The sequence below is a fragment of the Schistocerca cancellata genome, chromosome 5, assembly GCF_023864275.1.
Source record: "Schistocerca cancellata isolate TAMUIC-IGC-003103 chromosome 5, iqSchCanc2.1, whole genome shotgun sequence".
In the NCBI taxonomy this organism is placed as follows: Eukaryota; Metazoa; Arthropoda; class Insecta; order Orthoptera; family Acrididae; genus Schistocerca; species Schistocerca cancellata.
This window is the reverse complement of record NC_064630.1, coordinates 471,989,192-471,994,773: the sequence shown is the minus strand read 5'-3', so window position 1 is coordinate 471,994,773 and position 5,582 is coordinate 471,989,192.

Sequence of the window (5,582 nt, the reverse complement as noted above, 5' to 3'; positions counted from 1 at the left end):
ATCACACAATTTAAGTCCTTTTCTGGCGTATGTGTGATTATGCATCTCTTCAGGGAGACGAACATACAGGGAGGCGGCGGACTGCCCGTACACCAGATCTAAAGGGCCGCGTTCTACAGAATGTGTTGTGAACTTACTCCAGAGACTGGTTTGTTGCACCTTACCATGCTGCTCTATCCTGTACAAGCTTCTTCATCTCCCAGTAGCTACTGCAACCTACATCCTTCTGTATCTGCTTGGTGTATTCATCTCTTGGTCTTCCTGTATGATATTTACCCTCCATGCTGACCCCCAAATACTAATTTGATGATCCCTTGATGTCTTAGAACATGTCCTACCAACCGATCCCTTCTGCTAGTCAAATTCTTAGTCAAGTTATGCACAAATTTCTCTTCTCCCCAATTCTATTCAGTATCTCCTCATTAGTCATGTGATCTGCCTATCTAGTCTTCAGCATTCTTCTGTAGCATCACGTTTCGAAACCTTCTATTTTCTTCTTGTCTAAACTATTTATCGTCAATGTTTCACTTCCTTACATGGCTGCACTCCATAAAATACTTTCTGAAAAGACTTCCTGACACTTAAATCTATACTCGATGTTAACAAATTTCTCTTTTTCAGAAACGCTTTCCTTGCCATTGCCAGTCTACATTTTATATCCTCTCTACTTCGACCATCATCAGTTATTTTGCTCCCCAAACAGCAAAACTCCTTTACTACTTTAAGAGTCTCATTTCCTAATCAAATTCCCTCAGCATCACTCGACTTAATTCGACTACATTTCATTATCCTCGTTTTGCTTTTGTTAATGTTCATCTTATATCCTCCTTTGAAGACACTGTCCATTCCGTTCAACTGCTCTTCCAGGTCCTTTGCTGTCTCTGACCGAATTACAGTGTCTTCGGCAAACCTCAAAGTTTTTTATTTCTTCTCTATAGATTTTAACTCCTACTTCAATTTTTCTTTTGTTTCCTTTACTGCTTGCCCAATATACAGATTGAAGAACATTGGGAATAGACTACAAAAGCTTTCTCTAAGTCTACAAATGCTAGAAACCTTGGTTTGCCTTTCCTTAATCTATCTTCTAAGATAAGTCGTAGGGTCAGTATTGCCTCCCGTGTTTCAACATTTCTACGGAATCCCAACTGATCTTCCCCACCCATCAATATTTTAAAATAATAAATTTAATCCCCAATAGGTTATTTAAAAAATATTTTTGTCATCTGTTTTCAAATATTTTTAAAACATCATTTAAATACACTGCTGGCCACAGTAAATGCAACACCCTGAAGGAAGCATCCGAATCAAGTGAAATTTACACCATGAGTTTGCAGCGATGAGATATGCAACTGATTAGAATTTCAGCGCAGACGCACATCACGCGCGCCTGTGGCGCCATCTCATAGCGCCATTTAAGGCTTGGCGATTTCGACGAGTGTACGTTCGGCACGTGTGTTTACCTTGTGGTTGTTTCACAAGACGATCTGTTATGGCTCGTAGAAAACAGCGAACATCTTTTGATCAAGTATCCGAGTTCGACAGAGGAAGGATAGTGGCTTACCGAGATTGTGGATTATCATACAGAGAAATCACTAGTCGTGTTGGACGAAACGAAACAACTATAAAGCGGATATGTGACCGTTGGATGCAGGAGGGTACGACGGACCGACGTGGTCGATCACATTCACCTCGGTGCACCACTGCACGTGCTGATAGGCAAATTGTGCGCATGGCAGTGACGGATCGCTCAGTGACATCCCGAACCATAGCACAGCACATTGCGTCTGTAACGCATCATCCAGTGTCTTCGCGTACCATTCGACGCCGTTTACAGCAGAGTGGTCTGTCCGCAAGACGTCCATTGCTTCGTCTTCCATTGACGCAGAACCACAGACGTCTCCGTCGCCAATGGTGTGATGACAGACGGATGTGGACGGCAAAATGGAATGACGTTGTCTTTACTGACGAGGCACGCTTCTGTCTGCAGCACCACGATGGTCGGATTCGAGTGTGGAGACACCGTGGAGAGAGGATGCTGGAAGCTGCATTATGCACCGCCGCACTGGTCTTGCACCGGGTATTATGGTATGGGGCGGTATTGGATATCACTCTCGCACGCCTCTAGTACGCATTGCCGGTACTTTAAATAGCCGGCGCTACATATCCGATGTGCTGAAGCCAGCTGTCCTTTCTTACCTTCAGGGCTCGGCCACAGCCATATTTCAACAGGATAATGCGCGATCACACGTGGCACGCATTGTCCAAAGGTTCTTCGTCAATAACCAGATTGAATTGCTTCCCTGACCGGCTCGCTCTCCGGATCTTTCGCCGATAGAAAACATGTGGTCCATGGTTGCTCATCGAGTGACCCAGATTACATCCCCAGCTGCCACACCAGATGATCTTTGGCAACGTGTGGAAGCTGCTTGGGCTGCTGTACCCCAGGAACACATCCAACGTCTCTTTGACTCAATGCCGAGATGTGTGGCAGCGGTGATCTCCAACAATGGCGGCTACTCTGGCTACTGAATCTGGCTGGAACCACATGTCACAGACGTCTGTAAACGTAATCATTTGATACTTGGTCAACATGTTATCTACAAAATAAATTTTGTTGTGCTACCTCTTGTCTTTCTTGGTGTTGCATTTACGGTGGCCAGCAGTGTATGTATAACCTTTGGCTGAAAACGGATATTACTGGCTGCCTGCCTGCCGCTACGTGGGGAACTGAAATAGTAATAAAAAAAACACAAAAATGAAGAAATATTTAATCAGCACAATTAAGGTTCATGAGCCTCACTTTTGCACACTGAGTCATGTCTCAAATTGTCATTATTCCTGTATCACTAATAAATGACATTTAGCATCCTAACTACTTTGAAATAGTCCCACGAGACCCAGCCGCTACACTAGAAAATTTACGCCGCAGTCGCTGTTGGCCTTAAATCACTGGAAATTTTTGACGTCGAACAACTACTGGTACCATAAAATACCTAGGAGCAGCAATTCAGAGCGACCTCAAATGGAATGACCATATAAAAAAAAAACTCTCGGAAAAGGAGGTGTTAGGCTGAGATTCAGTGGAAGAATATTAAGGTAAAGTAATTCATCCTCGGAAGAAGAGGCTTAATGAACACTTGTTCGACCGATTCTTGAATAATGCTCAGCGGCGTGAATTCCATACCTGGTTAGATTAACAGAAACGGTAGAAAAGATCCAATGAAGAGCGGTGTGTTACGGTACGAATCTTTTACTTCGTAGGATGGCGTTACGGAGATAACAAAGTCCACTGCTAGACGCTACAAGAGAGGCGTAGTGTGTCACAGAGGTTCATTACTGAAATTTCAGGATGCTGCCTCCAGGAAGATGGTTCAAAATGGCTCTGAGCACTATGGGACTTAACATCTATGGTCATCAGTCCCCTAGAACTTAGAACTACTTAAACCTAACTAATCTAAGGACAGCACATAACACCCAGTCATCACGAGGCAGAGAAAATCCCTGACCCCGCCGGGAATCGAACCCGGGAACCCGGGCGTGGGAAGCGAGAACGGTACCGCACGACCACGAGATGCGAGCCCTCCAGGAAGACTTGGGTAATATTATAAAAGTTAATCAGAAAGTACCCTCTTAGGGCATTGCTACAGCTGTATGCAACGTAGCGCGATTTCGCTGCTGGTGTATGAGCACCGACAAGTACGCAAGGGAATAGACCTTGAAGTGCAGAAGTAGAAGAAGAAGAAGGAAATCGATGATAGGGCTATGACATCCGTTCACAATATAGGCCAAAATTATTACTGGGACTTCTCCCTGCAAGCCTTTCTTAGGACGACTTCAACCTCTACCCTCCTGAATCGAAGTCCAGGCGTTATCACCACGCCGCGGGGCTCGGCAGACACATCTAGTGCCGTTCAGCATCCTCCTGTGGCAGCAATATGTTATGGCTTTCAACCCGATAACATTAGCGAACTATGCTAATCCATAACTGCTAATACCCTGCCCATAGCACGTAAAGGTTAGTAGGAACTTTCCCCGCGTCTTGACCAACATACTCTGCAGAATTGAGGTAAGATGATTTAGGATGTCACATTAGTACCGTAATGTTCTTGAAAAGTCCGCCCCCGGTAGCTGAGTGGTCAACGAGACAGAATATCAATCCTAAGGGCCGGGTTCGATTCCCGGCTGGGTCGGAGATTTTCTCCGCTCGGGGACTGAGTGTCGTGTTGTCCTAATCATCATCATTTCATCCCCATCGACACGCAAGTCGCCGAAGTGCAGTCTGCTTTCCGCAGCGCTGCGGCGAGGACGTCTTGTTTACGTCCCGTCCGCGCGGTCGCGAGTGCCCGTCGTTGTTTACTACTGCGTTGTCGCTAGTTTAGAGTCCATCACTACCGACGCAACACGGCACATTCATACAGACAAACCACCATCAAGATCAGTTTTCAACCCGATCACGCACGACCGCGAGCTTTTGAAGTGGAACGTTTTCTACGCGACGACGTTAAAATTGAACCGCGAGACATAATTGGTATCCATCTCTCTATCACGAGCAGTGTTGTCTACGTCAAGCTAGTAAGTGACGAGGTGTGCAACAGAATCGTGCGCGCACATGCGAACGATCTTAAATTCAAACACTCTGATGGCCATATTGGGGCGGTCTCTATCGATCACGCGGGGCTTGGCCTCCGTACGATACGCGTCTTCGAACTCCCTTTCGAAGTACCACCGGACGTAGTCACCGCGGCTTTCCAGCCCTACGGCAGAGTGATCAGCCATATGGCCGAAAAATGGACCACCTTTACAACGTACCCCGTTCTTAACGGGGTGCGACAGATAAAAATTGAACTGACCAAACATGTTCCGTCATATCTTGTCATCGGCGGATGTAGGGCGATCATTATGTATGACGGTCAGCCACGCACTTGCTCTGGTTGTGGCCAAGAAGGGCACGTCCGGTCGGATTGTCTCCGACGACGGCTTACTCAAATCCCGACAGGTGAATCTATGACTCCTTCTACGGTGACGACCCTTCCTCTCAATTACGCCGAAGTTACACGGGCAGCAACCCTTTCTGACGCTGCCCACGTTAGTCCGATAGCCGCCCCCGATAGCGAGACCATGATGGCTTCTGCAGTACAGGATCCGGCAACTACAACGGCGCCCCCACCTGAAGATAATCACCGACCGACCTTGCAAGAAGGCGTGGATGCTAGGATGGACATTGACCCACGGGTTGTGCCGACAGCGGCTTTTCTTCCAGACACTGGAGCAGCTGAAGAAATTCACCCACATTCAGATACTGAAACACACGTCCGTAAACAGCGTTCCCCGCGAAAACACAAGAGACGGCGGCGTGCTCCATCGGACGATTGTTTGCAGCGATCGTCTGACATGGACTGTGGAAATTCCGACGACGGTACAGAGGCCGCTGTAACATCAAACTCAACAGATCGCCGTGGTGATGGCTCCAGCCCCTCCGACCCCACAGAACAACAGGATCACAAGCAGACAGCCGCTGCCGCTTCCCAGCCAGCAGACCCGATGGATTCAGCGCCGAGTGCCGCAGCAGCCACTAACAGCCA